At 50.8% G+C, this 18,754-nt stretch overlaps 1 protein-coding gene across 4 annotated transcripts in view; it reads left to right on the top strand.

Moving 5' to 3' along the window:
* Positions 1-629: 629 nt before the first annotated feature.
* LARP1 (La ribonucleoprotein 1, translational regulator) overlaps positions 630-18,754 on the top strand; it is a 44,948-nt gene continuing 26,823 nt past the window's right edge. For 2 of the 4 annotated variants that reach the window (XM_040078667.2, XM_040078664.2), the window contains exons 1-2: positions 630-801; positions 16,389-16,415. The gene's annotated coding sequence lies outside the window, so the exon portion shown is untranslated. Of the gene's footprint in view, positions 802-10,806; positions 10,933-16,388; positions 16,416-18,754 lie in introns of those variants that run through there. The other 2 variants (XM_040078666.2, XM_040078665.2) reach the window with 2 other exon arrangements.

Here is an 18,754-nt window from a genome sequence, read left to right as displayed (position 1 = left end):
CTGCACTTTCCAACCACGTTATCCCGTTATTGCCAGGCGTGGGTACCCGAGAACATCCCTATCCCTCGGCTCCTGCCTGATGCCGGCCGGGGAGACTCTGTCGAAGCCGGCTCGGAGACTCCGGGGCTCCAGCGGTGCATTCGTCCCCGGAGCCCCGGAGCCGGCAGCGGCACCCCTGGCCCGAGCTCGGCGTCTCCCAGGCGGGCAGCGAGGCCGGGATATCGGGGAAGGGCCCGGTGCCCTTTAAACCCCCCCCCAGCTCAGCCGGGCGTTGCATCAGGCCCGTGCGCGCCGCCGGCCGCCCCGCGGGGGCGCGCCCAGCGCCGCCCCTCCCCTCGCCGGCGGCGCGCACGGGCGGGCGGTGCGCGCCCCCGCGGCAGTCGCGTGGTCCCCGCGCGGCTCCATATTGCGGCGGCACCGGGGTCGGGGGGTTCCCGGCGGGGCTCGGGGGCGCGCAGATGGCGACGCAGGTGGAGGCGCTGCTGCCCGGCACGGCCCCGCTGCTGCCCGCCGAGGAGCGCGCCCTGGTGCTGAAGCCGCCGCAGGACGGCGGCCGGGAGAAGGGCGAGTCGCCCATGGGCCCCGACGGCGGGCCGGCGGCGCCGCGGCCGCCCAGCGCCAAGCAGCAGAAGGAGGAGAGCAACAACCAGGAGAAGGAGAGCCTGCTGAGAGCCGGCGGCGAGGCGGAGGACGGCGGCGAGGCGGGCGGCGCGGGGCGCCGGGAGTTCATCGAGGCCCCGCCGCCCAAGGTGAACCCCTGGACGAAGAACGCGCCGGCCGTGAACGGGCAGTCGCCTCCCGGTGGGTGCTCGGGGGTCGTTGGGAGCGGGGCGGCATGGAAGGGGGGGCGGCCGGGTGCGCCGCCGACCGCGCCCCGGGCGGCCGCGCCATGCGGCACACGCGGCGTGGGGCCGCGCCCGCGGCCTGCGGGGCCGGGGGCGCGCTGAGAACGGGGGGAGCGGCGGCGCCGGCCGCGGCCACGAGGCGGGGAGGGCAGCGCGGCCCGGCCATGCGGCGGCGGGGAGCGGAGGGCGCCGGGGGCCCGGCGGCGGCGGCGGGCGGGCCCGGCGGCGGACACGCGGCCCCCCCCCTTCCCCCCCCCTCCCTCCGCCTCCCCTCCCGCTCCCGGCATTCCGCCGCAGCAGCGCCGGCAACGTGGTCGGTTCCCGGCGTGCGGCTCCCCCGGGAGCGCAGCCCCGCCGCCCCCGCGGGGGCCATTCCCCGGGCCGCGGCCTGCGCTGCCCACGTGTGCGCGGCCGCGGCTCCCCCGCGCAGGCCGCGCCGCCTTTCTCTGCCGACTCATGGCGGCGGCGGGGCCGGGGGCTGCGGCCGAGCGCGGCTCTGCCCGGCGCGATCGCTGCCCGGGCTGGGGGCACGGCTGCGGAACGGGGGTCCCCGGAAAGGAAAGCGGAGGGGCTGCGCTGTCCAAATCGCCCTTGTAACTCGCTGCTGTCGTCAGCAAAGTCTGGAATTGCGGAGCACCCATTTCCTCGGCTGCCGGGATGGGTGTTGCGCTCCCCTCGTACCTGCTTCAAGTGAATCGGGAGTAGGAGAAAACAGACGAAGTTTTCGCTAAGCGTCTTGTTTGGGAAAGACTTAACCTTTTTCTACCTGTCTGTGTTAACGCTGTAATCACGCTGCTACATGTGCCATCAGATTTCCAATTACTGTACGTGCCAGTGTTTCTTAAGAACTGTTACTGCCTAGCGTGATGATTCATCAGAGTTATTGATCTTTGGGAGCTGGGCAGCTCTGCAATTTCCACCTAGAAAGCTGTCATCTTAATGAGAAGTATAGAGGACGAGTTAATCGTGCCAGGTGGAAGTCTGTGTTCGGAGTGTTTGGTGGCTCGTCATTGTAGTCATGGACATAAGCAAAGCTTAAGGAAATCCAGGACAGGGCCGCTGTCTGCGTTCTCCACGTGCGTCAGGACACAAAACTGGTCACATCGCTCCTTTGTGTGAAGGTTGCACTCTATTGTGATGCCTTCTGAGATAACGATCCTGAGAAATAAACCAAGAAATGCAAAACCGCGAGGTTGAATGTTCGTGTCTGAGTCTCCTGTGTAAGGGGTGTCCAGATTCATTACCAGGCTTGTCAGTCGCAAAGGTGTGTGATTTGTCAGAGTCAGCAGCGACGAGGCAGCTGCCCAACACAAACAGCGGCCCTTGCAACTCCTGGGATGATTTTTTGAGGGAGAGAATGAGAGTGTGTCATTAGCGTGTCCACGCAGTTGTAGGGTAAAGGACTAATGCTGCAACGCTCAGAATTGTCCTTGGGCCCTGAACAGTTGTCTCTCTGTATTCCCAAAGGTGTTTAAAAACTGGAATTTGTTAGTGGTGTGTTCTGGGACGCTTGGCAGCAGCGACTGGTTCCAGCAATGCCCCCAGTGCTACTGCTTGGCTCTCCTCTCTTGGGCCATTGTTTCTTTTGCTGCCTGTTCATTAGCAGAAGAGAAAACGTGTAAAATAAACACGGCTGGTGAGCTCCCATGAGAGGCAGGCTGGCAGCTGACCTTGCCTGGCAGCCCTGCACCCAGGCACTTTCTTGTAGAGTTTGCAGGCTCATGTTTTATCTTCATTTCATTGGGTGGAGGATTTGTTTTGGCAGCCACTTACCAGAAAAGATACGGAGCGTGAATTTGTGTGAAAGAATCAGCTGGTGAGGTGAGTTTGTCATGTTGTAGTGACCTGCAGGAGGATCATCTAAGGAAAGCAACTCTTTTTCTATGGTTGCAGTGGATTGAGAGCTTCTGAACTCTGGAAAACTCTGGAAAGTCACTACTGGAAGTCTTTTGTAAGCTCAGCAAAGCTTACAAAGCCTTTGCTCGTAATCCAGCAGTGTTCCCAGTGCAGTGCTTGTGTGCTAGAGATACTAAATGTTTCCAGCCCTGATCTGCCAGAGGTAACGAGGGGCCCAGAGAGCATGGTGAAGACAGTTCTGTTAAGATCAAGGGATCCCTCTATGACTTGTTTTACAGGCTTTGAAAGCCCTAATTTTTTTTATAATGATTATATTAATTATAGAGCCATAGAACAGATTTAATGGACAAGATCTCCTTATGTGTCTGTGCATTCTGTAATGGCCTGCGTTGGAATTGGTGCTTACAAAAGTAAAAGCATTGAGCTCAGGGAAAACAGAGCCACCTGCAAGATCTTGGAGAGTTTCTGCTGTCCATCTTGGAATATGGATAGGGAAGAGTTTAACAACTCCACCTCCAGGTGGTCAAAACACCGGCTTGTTTGCATTGTTTGACTTGCCATGGCTGGGCAAGTTGGGTATGTTGGGGGACTGAAGAACAGGGTCGTTTTTTCATGGATTAGAATTTACCTTTAGAAGCTTGTGTGTTGTTACCTGCTGCAGTACTTTTATGCTTGAAGTTCCAGGCAGTGAAGCCTGTAATATAACAGGATGTTCGAGCAAGCGTTTCTGCTTTTTCAGGAAGGAGGGCTCTTGGAGTGAAGCCTCTCCTTGCTTCTTAACCTCCCGAAAGCACAACGGCTTGGCAGTAAGTGGGACAACCATTAGGTCAAGTTAGACAGCAGTGATACTGCTTATGCTGTGAGTGGAGGCTGAGGCTCATCTGGAGTGGCACACCAGAAAATTTTCATGGTTTCTTGATGAGATGCGCGTTGCCTTTCTATTCTTGTATGTTTCTGTCAGTGTGCAAGGTGCAGAGAGGAGAGGGGGGATCCTTTGTGTCCTGAGGTACACAAGGTCCTGTCCTGTGCGGCAGGGCTTGTATTTGACACAGCTCACTGCTTGTGAGGGACGCTGCAGAGCTGTAATGATGCCTCGTTTTTCCTCTCTAATGATCTAGCAGCAAGGTCTGTGTGACCATGCCCTCGTTATTACATGTTCTCTTATCATGTAAATAAATGCAGCCAGCAGCCTGACTGACACATGATGGTAGTTTGTGTGTGTCTGCGGTAGTGAAGGAAATGTTTTCTGGCAAAACCAGCTTTGTACTACTGGCTATAAACCAAATTCAAAGTGTTTTCTCTAATTCTTCTCTAGATGAGGAGTATGGCTTGCAGTTAAAACAGCTCGACCTTCTGGAACATATTGTGCTCCTCCACTGTGCCCTGCACCAGGGCTGGTGCTGATGCAAGCGTTGGTGTGGACAGGTGTTAACAGCACCCCGTTTTGAAAACCTGCTGGATGTATTTCAAGAAATGTTGCATCAAGGCACTTGGCACTTCTTTATTTTTAAAGCCATTTACATCTTGGAAGTAAGAACGTTCAGGTTTTAATGACCGGCACTGCAATCGCTGGGCTTTGCCTGTGCTGCTGACTTTTTAAATTCTCCTTACAAGTTCTCGGCCAGGGAAAGTGGTGTATTTCCTAGTGAAGGTGCAGGAGGTGCTTTGATTTCTTGAGCAGAGTTTCCTGCATGCTGTTTGGCAAATGTGCTGGGTGGATAAGCAGTACTTTGCAGAAGGCACACCTTAGTTACTAGCAAGCACAAGGGCTGAGCTGACTATTGTTGAGAGTGCGTGTTGCTTTATGTTGCCTCAGCAGAGGCTGACTTGGCTACCGGTGCTAAGGAGAAGGCAGTGGAAGATTCATTTGCATCTCACCCCTCGCTGACTAACTCCCCATAGGGCTTTCCTTGAAACCAGCCTCCAGTGCAGGAGATAAGGTGGATGGGAAGCTTGCTTTACCATTGGCATTTCTTCACATTCAGAGTAGACACACACATCTGCTTGCTCAGGTATCCAGCTTGGTAGTCCTGCACACACCTATTTCCAAAGTGTTGGGCAATTCTCACTCTGTCGTGGCATGTAATTGTGGAGCTCTTCTCGCTGTTGCAACAGAGCTGCTATCGCAGCAGGAGACCATCGCCCCATTGCACCAAGTTTCCTCTTCAAACTACTGTTTTGTTCCCTTCCCACAACTCACGTTCGAGTAACTCTTCCCATTTTGCTGGGGAGGATGAAGGTAACTAGAACTTGTTGCTCCAAAAAAACTGTGAGGTTTAGTGTTTTCCCTCCCCCGCATACCTTTGCCCTTCAGCTTTGTGCTGGACCTTTGCCCTGTTCTGCACTGTTTGTTTCGGGAAGAGAAGGCTCGGGAATGCAGCGCAGCTCCTGGCAGCTGACTCACGGGCCCTGGTTGCTGGGCTTCGGTGCCTGCTTCTGCTGCAGCCTCCAGCTCCAGATTGCCAGGGTCCAAGGCATTGCTGAAGGGTTCTCTCCAACCATCTCCTTGCTCTCACAACTCTTCTTTTAAAGTGTATATTGCTCTTGGTGCCACGGAGGTTTTCACCAGGGTTGCTTTGGGGATCACTGGATGGGGCAGCAGAAAGTACTTCATTTGGATGTGAAGACAAATCAAGTCCAGAAAGCAGAACTGGGAATGCAGGTACCTGGGCTCCAGTGCTCTGCTCTCCCTTCCAAATTATGACACCAGATCTTTTTGCTGTGGTTGAACAGTGTGAAATTATCTTCAGGACGATGCCAAATGCAGACTTGGATAGAGTTAGGTTGTTCTTCACATACTTGAGACTGTAATGAATCTCCAACACCATCTCTGTGGTTGTGCTTTTTTTGGCAAAATAAGGAATGGGCATTTTAGTAGAAAGCTGTGCTTACTGGTCAGACCAGGCTGAACGTTTTAAGTGAATGTTTTAACCCTTGGAGTTATTACAGGTGTTCTTACCCAAGGTCCAGTTGGGTCTGGGGAGCTTTGTTCATTCCTAACCGCGATACACATTTACATTATAGTCTTTAATATGTTATTTATCCTTTGGTCATCTTGGCATTGAAGCCCTTGCTGACTTCCTACCAAGGCCCTGTGTTTCCACACTGCTGGCTCTGCCAAATCCCTGGCTTGCTGTGTACACAGGGAACTTGGGGAAAGAGATGATGCAACCTTAGTGATACCTGCTGAGCTCTCCCATGGTGATAGTGCTGCCTAGGTGGAGCTTTTCATGGCCAAGAAGTTGTCTCCTGGGGTTGGCTAAAGCTCTGGGTGGATCTCTGGATCCACTCTGTGTTCTCTGGCATGGCCAGCTCTGCATTTGTTCCTTTTCTCACTTGAAACCAGGCTTTGGTTCCACTTGTTCTGCAGGTCCCGATCTCTGTTAATAATGTCTGAATATAGCTAGGAGACTCATCTCCTTGCATTGAAAATAAGTGGTTAATCTGAGTATCTTGACTCAGGTGATGCAGCTGCAGGACTTGAAGTCAGAGGAGAGGGAAAAGAAGGGCTTCAAAGGAGTTAGCAAAGTGCTGGGAGAGCTTAGAGCTACTCATGTATTTAAGTAATGCTAGTGGTGACCAGAGCAAATGGAAACAGAATTTGGCCTTGAATAAATCAATTACCAGACTTCTTTGTGGGGAAAGTTTCGGGTCAGGGTCGGTTTGGATTGCTTGGCAAACAGAGAAGTGGGTGTGCACATGAATGTCCCACAGCTGTGGAGCAAAAACTGGCACGAGGCGTTTAGTGGAAATAGGTTTGCTGATAGCAGTTCTAATGCCGTGCAAGATAAACTTTTGTTTTTGGGAAAGGTTGTGGAAACTGTGGTCAAGTGTCAACATGTTTCTAAAGGGAGGCTCATCCTGTAATTGGAGGTTCCCAGAACATCCTCTTAACTGAACTTGCCTCTGTCAGAGCATGCATTTGTGCTGCATTTCGGGGGGCTTCTCACGTGGATTGCCTTTCCTGGGCAAATGGTGTGTGATATATTTTGGTTCTGCTGGTTTTAGTGTTGCACCAGGCTGATGGTGCTGGTTGAGCTGCTGGGGCCATCCTTAGCAAGTCATCCAGCCCAGCTTTGGTGTGACACTCACTGTGGGTATTGCCAGGATCAAGAGTTCTTCCTGCAGCATTAAAGCTATGTGTGCTGGGGGACATTCTGCTGAGGCATGCAAGGAGAGGGAGGAAGGGCTGGGAACGGGCTCATCTAATACCTGCTTTATCAGAGTTACCTTCACTGTCCTTCTGGAGCAAAGCTGACTTAGGAGCAGAGGCTTCCCTTGACACTTTCATGTTTTTCAGGGTTGTATAGGAACACGCAGCAGGGTTCAGTGCTCCACAGTGGTTGTGATTTTATTTTTGTTTTGTGGGTTTGAGTCACCCTGTTCCACCCTGTGTGGTGACACAGTAAGGTTTGGTAGAGTTCTCTGCTGCAGTCTGACGATATGTTGGAGGTGACCACGGTGGCTCTGGCTGGGTTGGGTACTCTGTCACAACAGGCCAGATGGAAACCTTAATTTGCTTTAGAAATGGTCAGTGGGGGTGGTTGTTGGTGTGACTGAGGTTTTGATGACTCTCAGTCTGATTCTGGTGACACTCAGGTGACACAAATGCCCTTTGTTGTTTTGATCTAGAAAACGTTACTCTGGTTCCTCCAGAATGTGTGACACTCGCAGTATGCTGGCGGGCACAGCCTGCCCTGACCTGTGCTCCTGGGGAAGCGCATTTGCTTCCTGCTGGACACCCCTTGAAGTGGCTGGGAACAGGTCTGCAAGCTGCTGCTCTAGCAGGTGCTTCTCTCCACTCCCAACTCGCTCCCCAAAGCAGCCCTGGCCCGTGATGGGGCCCAGGAGAGGCATCCCTGCCCTACGAGAAAGATGTTGGAGGAGAAGCATCTCTGGTGCTCCTCAGTGTCACTCGTTTGATCTCTGTCCGTCTCTGCAGAGATCTCTTGGTGACGGTGGCAGCCGAGGGGCTCCCGGGAGAAACGGGGGCTCGGCTGGGACTTGTGAACCTGACGTGTCCTTGCCACACAAGGCAGAGTTAGAGCACGATAGGGAAGCTGGACAGGGGGCGGAAATGTGCTGCGTGTCCTTCCTGCTGGCCGGGAGGGAGTGCCTGAGCCCGAGGTGGGCTCCGGCAGGTGGGACACGGGCGCCGCTCCGCTCTCCCCGGCCCAGGTCCGGGGGCACAGCTCGGGGGCGGTGGGCTGGGAGCAGCGGAGCCTGTCCCAGGCGGGCGCACTGCTGAGCACGTTTTTCCAGCTGAGCAGCGGCGTGTGCCGAGCTCCTGCAGTGACTCTGCAGTCTGCAGGGCACGGCTGCGCCGGAGGAGCCACGGCCAGGCGGGGGGCTCTTCTCACTTCTCCTTCCCCGGTCGTCATTTGACTTCTTGGACTTTTCCTGCGGCGTGAATGCATGGAGAGAACAGGGGGTTTTCAGGGATGGGTAAGGTAGCTTTTAAGGAGCCTGAAAAAAAACTGAGAGAAGAGGTGAGTTTTTTCTTGGCTAAATATGTAGGGAAGCAAGTATGAAATTGGAAAAACCACAAAAATGAGGGAAGGGTAGAGTTTTGTTGATGGGAAAGTAAGAGAAAAGTGTATGGAGAGATTGGTGTTTTACGTGCCTGGTAACTTAGAGGTGGGTACGCTGCTACATACTGGGCACTGTCTTTAAAGCTTCTGGTCAGTGATGTAAATGAGTGATTATTTTACCAAGACTTAGCTACCAAACTATCTGGTTTGCACATTTGCAGATGATGAAGCTCGTGATAGAATAAAATAGTGAAAACTCACAGTTAATAAGCAACACTCAAATGTTTGATAAGCCAGCATTCACTTAAACTACCGGAAACTAATTTCTTCAGATTCTCCAAGGTCACTTTTTTTTTTTTTTTTTTTTTTTAATTATATGTTGCAAAAGAAGCACTGAGTTTATTCCTGCAAGACCCTTAGGATTCTCTGGGGTTTTTGTGCCTTTGCTGTAACTGGGAAGGTTACACTTCCAAGTAGTCAGAAAGTCTGTGTCGGCTCTCCTGACCTCACAGAACGAGTCTACTGAAGATAAAGACAACCACAATAACAAATGCTCTTGGCCTCATTCAGCACAAAAAGAGACACCTAAAGGAGTGACTGAAGCACTTCACTGTAGCTGTGTTACCTCCAGCTGGGTTTATGTTGGCAGGTCAGCTGCGAGGCTGTGTGAGGAGGAAAGTAGAGGGAAGAACAGAATGAAGAATTAAGTGTAAGGAGCGACACCAGTATGTGTGATGCTGAGAAATGATGTGTCTGTAGCAGCAGATACTGAAATGTGGAGAAACATCTCAAAAATGCAGTTGGGAGGTTTTTACTGTGACTGAAACAGGAGTGATGGGATATTTGTGCACGAGGTTCCACCCAGCAAGACAGAAGAGCGAATCACGGAGGTGTCTCCACCATGTGCTCAGATGACAGAGCATGAGACTTCACTGTCTAATCATATTGAATTTCACTTCCCAAATCCCAGTTCAACCTTGAGAGCTCGGGGGAATACTGGCTATGATCTCATCAATCTTCCCAGTGTTCAGAAATCCTCTGCTGCTGCAGAGGGTCTCGTACTGAGCTGAACAAAAAGGGGTCTTTTCTTTTGGCTTCCCAATCTCAGGTGAGCTCTCCAAGCTCAATGTTGCTGGGTTTTTTTGTTGGTTTTTTTTTTTTTTTTTTTTTTTTTTTTTTTAAACTCTGGAATGGTGAATGTGACATTTGAATACTCTACAGGGAACATTTGCTATAGATGAGACACAGTTTTAAATTTTAAAATTAAACCTGTAAAGACAATTGTGAAGATGATTTGGAGGAGACATGGCAGATTACAGTGAGATAACCCTCTTAGCTTCAGTTGGAGGTGAAATCTGAGTTGATGTAATTGTCATCAGAGAGTGGAACCAAGCAAGGATGGAGTTTGGAGGGTGATTGGAATGGCTGTGTTTGATTAAAACCAAACAGCCTCGGCCAGAGAGAGGGAACACCTCAGGCTGAGTCTGATGATTTGTAATTCAGTTAAGAGATTTAATTATGCTGGTTTTGCTGTGCTGCCTTGTGTATCCTACAGCCCCCCTGCTCGGCCCTCTGCCTGCAGCCCAAAGGTGGAGAGAACCTTGAAATTTTCAGTTTCTCGTCTTTTTATGGGGATTTATGGCATCCTTGTCTGGTGTTATGGGGCTTTACCATGATACTGGTGCATTTGAGGAGGTGGGCTGGGTTCCTCTTTCATGGAGACACTGGATTTCTGGGTACATTAATGGATTCTCCTTCGTAGGGCGATGAATCTATCCTGCCTGCTGCTTGCTAAGCTGTCTGTGGGCAAAGCTTCTCTGGAGTTGGGTCTGCCCTAGATGTGCAAGCAGAAAAGTGTGTTGCAGCTCTGAGTTTGACCCTGTCAGGGGGAAACACCATCCTCTATCAGTTTCTACAATGTGATCCAGCTGGTTTCCAGGCTGCACCGAAATGGCTCCTGTATTTCAGCAAGAGTCTTTGAGACATGTATTTTACTTGATTGTGCCATAAATTTTAGTGTCTGTTCGATATCCAGTGGCTTAAAGAGCAGTTTGGGGAGGGTGACTGATCATTTGGACCAGACTCATGTAGGGCTGTTCTCCTGGAAGGCCTGAGGCCTCCAGTGGTATCACTCTAGGCTTACTGGTGATGAATGGATGTGGGGCAGAGAGCTGGGTCACCAAGCTGCTCCATGGCAAGAGTAATCCAGCACTTCTAAGTTGCCTTGGGCTTTCTCTGAAGCTGCTTGTTGGGTTTGTGATCCGGAATGTTGGGAGTCGTGCTCTGGAACAGCAGCGCTTTGCTCCTTCTCCACTCTGGAGATGAGGGGAAGGGGTTAATGGGAGAGAACAGCCAGTGTTTGTTCTCTCCAGTGCAAGCACTGATAAGTGGATGGGAGAAACAACAGCCTGTGACCTTCCAGTTATTCCTTGTATGCCTGTGCATATGTGAGTGTTGGATTTGCAGGACTGTCTGTTTGGAGAGCTCTCATTCTTCTGGTCAGGTTCCCCAGAACCCCACTGTCCTCTCTGGTGCTTGGAGGAGAGACCTGGACCCTCTTCCATGTGGATCTCTGAAAGGTGTTTTTGCTGGGCACGGTGCTGGTCCTGCTGGCGACTGCGTGTTCAGCTGGTGTCACAGCTCTGCTGGGTCTGCACTGCTCGCCTTTGGTCTGGAGGAGACTGAACATCAGCATTGAGGTACTTGTTTAGTGTGTGGTGTGGAGTTAGTTTGGAAGTTATCTCAGGTAACGCTCTGATTTTGGAATAGCTGATTTTTTTTTTCCAGGGTTGTTCCTCTTGAAACTCTGATGCTGGAAGTCTTCATTACTTTTTCAAGTACATGAAAATAGCAGGGGCACCACAGCTGAACTTCACCAAACACACAGCTGTTTATACGCTGAAAACCAATTTCAAACATTTGTTTCTGTGGTTTGCGGGGAAATTGATGTCAGAGCTCACACTGGCTGCAGCTCTTGACCCAGTGTAGGTGATGGGGGTGTCTGAGAATGAATCTAACCTTTCCTCTGGACAGGGAACAGAAAACCCCTTAGCAGGTACTGGTGGTCTAGATCCCCCTGCAGAAGAACTGATTTGGGATCAAATCTTTGTAAGCTTTTAGCTTTTTTTTTTTTGTTTCTCTTGCACAGGCCTTAGCTGTATCTTGGGTCCTAGCCAGCATCATGTTAAGGTTGATCCATCTGTCTCATGTTTCAGCTTCTCTTTGAGAGGGTAAATATCCTATAGTAAGCTGAGAGGCATGGGAGGTGTTTGTGTGGACCTGGCAGCTGGAGAGGGCTGGGACGACCTGCGTGACTGAGAGCTGGACCCTCCCCAGTCCTGCTCAGCAGGTAACAAAGGAGAGGAACAGGAAGCAAGCAAGATCTCAGGAGGGATGTAATTGGCCATGCTAATCTTTGGGTTTAGGGTTTCTTGCTTTGCTACTTTTCCCTAGCAGACCTCAGCCCCTTCTCGGCCGAGTGTTGCTTAGAAGAGGCCTGTAACTTTTGGAGGAACCTGTACAGGCACTGCCTTGGCCTCCGAGGGGGAGCCAGGTGACAGGGATTCGAACTGAAATGCTTCAAAGGGCCAGAGAAGAGATTCAAGCAGCTCTGGTCTCTTTGCAGTACATGCTGGACTATGAAATTTGGACCTTTCCCTGCCTGGATCGTCCCTACCGGGCAGCAGGTCAGGTTACGAGGAGAGATACCAATCGATCCTGCCATCCGCAGTCCCTCTCCTGGGCCGGCAGTGCAGCCCTGCAGTTTTCGAGCCCTTGTGATCGAGGTCTGCTCACGTCCCTGCTGCCGAGTCCCCATGCGACCTTGGAGAGGTCATTTTTTTTTTGCTGACGTCCGAGTCTTTTGTCTGCAAAACGTGGAGGATGATTTGGTTACAACTTCACGGGTCGAAAGCCAGAGCAAATCAGCCGGTGGCAGCGTGGATGAGCCCCGTGTCCCACCGGGAGCAGCCGAGGAGCTGGCTGGGTGCACAGCCCTCACCCAGCACGCCGGTGTGGTGGTGTACCAGCGTGCTTTGGTGGCTGGCGGGTGCCATAAAGCACTCTGAGCTCCCTTTTCCCCGTTGGGAGAGCAGAAGGGTAATGGGAGGTGGGGAGCTGGTTCCTGCTGGCGCTGGGCCTGCGGCCGCGCGGCCCTCAGCAGTTATGGCTGCAGGTTGCTGTAATAACGAGTCAGCGTTTCTCTTGCGTCAGGGATAATGAGCTGCTCTCCATCCGCTGCCTCCCGGGCCCTGCCAGGAGGAAGCAGCGTCTGGACTGGAAAAGGGGCTGGTGGAGGTGCCTTCCCTGGCTGTAGCTCCTGAGCTGGGAGAAGACAGGCTTTTTGTGCGGGTGTTTGGATTCAGCACCGTGAGCGCGGCTGGCGGAGGAGCGTGGTTGGTGTGTTTCCTCAGGGAGCAGCGGAGGGGAGATGGGGGCTCATAAATGGGGTGACTTTTTTGGACCTGTCCCAGATACCTGAATAGCAGCAGTAGCCAGATAGCCCCTGGGGAAGGGGGTGTGTGTGTGGATGCATCAACTTTTCTCTTTAAATGCCCCATTTTAGCATACGGTCCTCTCCGTTGTGTAAAAATACCATCAAGCAAAAATTGAAATTGAGATCCGCCCCCCAGCACCACCTAAAATAAGGACAACTGCCCTCAATTTAGTAGTATCTCCTGAGCTCTGTGTGCAGCAACTCTGGGTACTGGTGCTCAGAGCAAGCACCCTTGTACCATGTCTGCACCCTCACGTGATGGTCCTGGAAGGGATCCTCCGTGCCTGTCCCAGCAGCCTGCCAGCTGCCATGCACACCTCTGCCTCCTCCTCCTCACTCTGTTCTCCACCCTGCTTTGCTAATAACAGGAAGATTCACAGAATGTGTTTTTCTGTTGGGATGTTGTAGGCTGTATGGTTTCTGTACAGGGCTGAGGAGAATGGTCAGGGTCTTGGGAAATACCTGGCTCTGCAGAGACTGGTGCTGTGATGAAGAGGTCACTGATTTCTGTGGTGACTACAGTCCCTTTGTTCAGACACCAAGTCTTTCTGATTTTGGGTGCAAGCTGAGAGACAAAAGTGTCTGTGTTCAAGAAGGAGAAGGAAATGTGAGACCGTAGGGTCCAAATTTCGTGGGTCTGCTCGTTTGCATTGTGATACTGTTATTTCTTGCTCCTTCCCTCTGTGCTGCCTGGAGGGCAGGCTGGGCATGGCTGGGAGGGTGCTCTGCAGGCAGGGGCAGGACTGCCTGGGGTGCCATGTAGGAATTGTCTGCTGCTGAGCAGATGGGATGATGGAGAGCTGCTGTGAAGTGTTGTCCTGCAGCATCTGGCCAGTGTTGGGATACCCGGTGTCAGGGTGCCTTGGGAGGTAGAAGGTGTGTGTGATGGGAGGAATTGGTGGGGCTAGTTTGCTGGCTTCACCTTTCTGTATTGGGACTTGGAGCAAAAAACCCCAAATCTGTGCCTTGGTCCTTTGTGTTTGAGTTTTAGCATTGGTAGAGCTGGGAAGGGAGCTGACCTGGACGGGCAGCCTCAGTTCTGCAGTGTATGAGATGGGCCCCTTGGAGAACAGCCCAGGCGTTTACCTGCTGGCCACATAAGTTTCTGACTGCTTCCCTACCATGGCTTTCTTGGGAAAAGAAAGCACTGCCTGATTTAGACTTCTCTTGGGCACCTGAGGTGCTGCCCTTAATTGGCAGGCTAATTTTTAATTTAAGTCACTTGTGCTTGCAGGGGAAAAAGGTGTCCCAAAGGGTCGTTGTGCCTGCCAGTCCCTGACCAGCCCTGCCTCAGATGTGTCCTCCCAGCAGCCTCATTTTTCAAAGCAGGTCCTTCAAACTGATTGCTCTGTGCTTGTTCTCAGCTCTGGGGAAAGCTGCCTGCAAGCCCAGTGTTCTCAGTCTGCTCTGGAGAGCTTGGAGTCAAATCTGTGTTAATCATAGGTGTGATGAGTTGGACAATGTTATCCTCTCCAGACAAGTGGGCTGAGCACTGGATGCAGGTGTCTTTCCTTGAGAGGAGTTGCCCTGGCAAACCTCTTGAGGTGAACGTGAGCTGTATCTGCCCTTGGCTATCATGAGTGGTCCTTGCTTTCTACTGACCTCAGCCACTCAGCAGAGTCACTGCTTTTCTAGTAAATGTAGTGGCAAAGCTGCTCTACAGTTGTGGCTGAGGTCGGGAGGAGCCAGGATAGCCTTGCTGCACATCTAGAGCAGGACAGGGCAGTGGGGAATACAGCAGTGAGCTGAGAGGAGACCTTGAGGGAATGTGAGTTTGGAGTTGCAGTGGTGACATGTCTGATAGGAGATGTTGCTGAAGGGGTCACCTGCAGCTGCTGCCTGATTTGGTGACATTTGTGGTGTCTAGAGCCTGGACCTGTTGTGAATGGTGGGTTCTTTTGTGGTGTGTGTGTGATGAAGAGTTGATGGGACAGCCTGGCAGGAATGCAGACTGGAGAACTGCACCCCTCAGGGTACAGCAAGGGGAGCATTTGCCAAAGCCTGGCTTTGCTAAATTCCTGGCTGGCACAAAGGAATTTGTTTTATCAACCATTGCGGTGTTGTTATTTATTTTGGTTTTTGGTAACATCTGGTACAGCTGATCCAAACAGGTGGGAAACCACTGTTAACATCTTGTTCCTTTACAGAGAAGCCTAAGTAGGGAAATAAATTGTATCTTGTTTGAGATTTTAGAGGTCTTTTCAAACCTCAATAATTTTAATACAGGGTATTTCAGGTTGCTGATGTAGAAGCCTGAACTCCTCGGTGACCATACAGAAATACAAGCTGTTTAAATGCATTTGGGACATGGTCTGGTGGAGGATTGCAGTAGAACATGCAGCTTGCGAAGGGTCCAAAAGGGTGCTTGGAGACTGTTCAGTCGTGCTGGGCTGTCCTTGATATCATGCCTTCAAATGGCCACAGACCATAACTGTGTAATAATGGCAGAGAGTCTTCAGTTAACTTGTGGATATTTTTCTCCACTTGGCTCTTCCTGTTCCTGTGTGAGGTGAAAGCATCCGTGCCTGAGAAGGCTTTGAACATGGTGCAAGTCAGAGGAAGAGCAACAGAAGTTAGTTTGAGTGTGTTAGAGGTGTTTTTGCATGAGCAGAGCCCAGGCCAGAGAGCATTGCCCTGCCTGGAGGGGTAGTCCTTGCTGCAACTCCTGTGACTTTCCAGCTGAATGTGTGTTTTGGGTAGCTGATAAGCAGGAGCCAAGGGCCTGCCCCTGTCCCAGGAGGACCTTGCCTTGCTGGCAGCCTTCCTTCCCCCTCCTCTTCCAGGATCCTTGAAGAAAACATAATGTATTGCTCTGTCAAAAGTACTGTTTTCATATCTTCTTGGGGAGGGGGAGCCTTTATCAACAGGGGTTTTCCACACATGCTGTCCTGTGTGCTCCTTAAATGAAAAGTCAGATCCCTCCAGCTACTGAAGTAAACATCTTCCCAGTAATACTTAAGGACCCCCAAGAGAAGGACCTGTATCTAACTGGAAAGAGCTTGGGGAGGTTGAATAATCTGTTTTGAGATCTGAACCCCCCAGACTCCATCTGTCCTGTGCAGTGGCCTGTGCCTGCTGACAGACTCCTGAGCTGGGAATGGGAAGGGTGTGCTGGGTGATGTGCCAAGGCCCTGGGTGTTCCTTTGGTGATGGGTGTGTGTGTGTCTGGTGTAGCTGCTGTGTTAGAGCCAGGCACAGCTGCCGATGCCCCTCGTGGCTGCAAAACCAAGGACAATCAGAAGAATGCTCACTTGGCTTTTGCCTTGGCTTCCACCTGTGCTCCCTGTTAGATGTTCCCTGTAGATTTCCATTGCTGCTCAGGGGGAGTATGGGGTGCCACCAAGTTAGCTCATTGTGTGGATCTTTGTACATCTCACCAACCTTTTTTATTGCACACTCATGTCTGTTAGAAGCCAATACAGAAGGTTATTTATGAGAGCAGCGCGTTCGGGTAAACACAGACTGCTTCAAAATCTTTCTCAAAACAAGTGGTTGAATTGAGGTGGGTTCCAAACTGGATTGATGTTTAACTTGAGATACTAAGAAAATACTTCCTCTGTTTAGCTAAAGCAAACAAATCGAGAGAGGAGACCTTTTAAATGATTTGCACTCCAGCTGCAACCAATACTGATCTTTTTTTTTGTTTTGTTTCTTTTACAGATATATTTCCAACTGACGGCCAGTCTGGTATGTATTAAATAAAAATGGAACTCTTCAAACCCTCTTCTCCCTTCCCTTCACTTCTCTTCCTTCAGAGTCAGCACTAACCAGACTTAGAAGACTGGTGCATGCAATGTATAGTCTGGAATATGCAATGGACATTAAATGTAAAAAAAAAAAAAAAAACCCCACAAACAAAACCCCAAAAAAACCCACCCAAAAACCGAAGCAAAAAAACTTCCTAAACAAACCTCTAATATATGGTCATTCCTGTATAGCAGTGACGTTTTTTATGCTTTCATGTAGTGATGACTAAACAGCTGGGAGGTTCTTTATTCCCATACATTCTAGCATAGCAAATTTGGATGTCCAGGGTGAAAGAATTTGGGATCTTGTAGGTCTTGGTCATCACCCATAATTGAGAACACTGACGTGTCAAGATGCTAATGTAACTCAGATTGTTGTTGTTTATATGTTACCTGTGTATAGATGGATGTGGCTATGAACCTGAGGATATGTATTTGAATTTGCAGTACTTTGGGAGGACACAGACCTCCCCTGTGGCTTGTAGTCTGTGTGTTGCTGTTGGGGTATTGCTGTTAAGGACAACCAGCATACTCACTCTGTTGCCATGAGTGCAGAGAAAAAACTTCTGTCCCCAGTGGTGTGTGCAGTCTTGCTGGGAGAGGGAGGTTGTTCTGAATGGAGGTTTCAAATAAAGAAAGGAATCTAGTTTTCAAAAGCAGATATTGACGATCTTAATCCCTGCCTTTCCCAAATTGCCAGAAGCTTCATCCAGGCTGATGTTGTAGAAGTGCCAAGACTCAAGGAAAGGTTTGTGTTCTAACCAGTGATACTAAGATCAGTCAGTAAGGGCCTGTTGTCTCAGAACTGTAGTGCCATAGCAAAGGCACTGGGAGTGGAAGTCAGTGCCTGACTTGTCCTTGTGTCACCCCAGGCATGTCACTGTGTCCACCCCGATGCCCATCTTTGGCTTTGCTGGGTTTCCCATTTCACCAGTTCATGGGTAGTGTGAGGGCAAATCACTGTTGCTGGTGGAGGCATTGGAAGTATGGAATCAGCTCTGGTGTCTTAAAGCTGATTGCAGTAAAAATAACTCACTGGTTTAGAGTGGTCTGGTGTAACACTGGAGGCACTGTAATTCAGCTTGCTGAACTGCACAGAGAGATGGAAGTTGTGGATGTGTTTCCAGAGCTCTTGCCAGCTAACAAAGGCCATGGTGTACGACCAGGTGCACTGGATTAAGGCTTTGATTCCACATTTTAAAGTCCCTCATGATTTTATTGCTTTCTTTAAATGTAAGAGTGAAATATTAGGGTTTTGAAGAGCAAAGATTTATTCCCATCTGTTGAGTTTGTAGGAGGCTTTTTTCCACCTTTCTGAAGATCTGTCTTCTTTGGGTATTGGGTTTTGTCTGCCTGTGCTGTGAACTGGGAGATGTCCTTTTCTTGGCAGTGCTCCATCCTCTCTTCTCCAGCTGGTTGGGGACCTTGCACAGCTGCCTCCAGGGTGGGGCATGAGTGTGTGTCTGCAGCAGATGATAGTACTTCAGAAAGTGTTTGTTACATGTCAGCAGTGTTGCAGAAAACATTACCTACAGACCTTGGGGCTTTTTTTACAATTCTGTATGGTTTTTAGGAGATAAGTTAAAGCTTAAACAGGATTCCTTTAAATAGTAGCTGCACAGGACACTATGCAGTCTTTCTCATACCTTTCTCCAGAAAAGCCATAAAGCTGGTGTCATGCTTTTTATTCCCGTGCACTAGGCTTATCTGTAAGCCGTGGTATCTCAAAACACAGTGTAGTGTGAAGGCAGCAGGCAAAGGCACCAGAGCTGTTGTGCACTCCTGAGGCTGTTGGGTTTGACTCACTCGCCTCCTTTTCATTGCATTTTCGTTTACTCCAGTCACCAGAACTCCCATACATGTGTCAGGGGTCTATTTTTTAAAGTTTAATCTTGTGACGTTGGGTGGGTCTGTATGGCTGGTTCCCCTCTGGGTAAGAAGTCTGTTGGCCTTCTCCCAAGGAAATGGTTAGCAGAGTGATGGAAGATGCTGAGGCGCAGTATCAGGGTTGGGAATTGCATATGTGGGGTGCCTGAGCCAAAATTCTGCCATTTTGTAGGCACAGTAGCTGTGGTGTGCCCCAGAGCATGTTCCTGCTTGTTAGCATACGTATACCAGCCGTGGCCTGCCCTCAGCCTGGATCCTCAGCCCGGATCATCCCCGTGTCACGTGCGAGCGCTGTGGAGGTGGAAGCGCAGCGGTGTTTGCGTCCCAGTTACCTAATAGTGTTTGCAAATAAAGCAGTTGTTGAAGAGAGGCCTCACTTTCCTTCTGCCTGGC

This window comes from Hirundo rustica, chromosome 14 (genome assembly GCF_015227805.2).
Source record: "Hirundo rustica isolate bHirRus1 chromosome 14, bHirRus1.pri.v3, whole genome shotgun sequence".
Lineage (NCBI taxonomy): Eukaryota > Metazoa > Chordata > Aves > Passeriformes > Hirundinidae > Hirundo > Hirundo rustica.
This window is presented reverse-complemented; position numbering and strand designations above follow the sequence as displayed.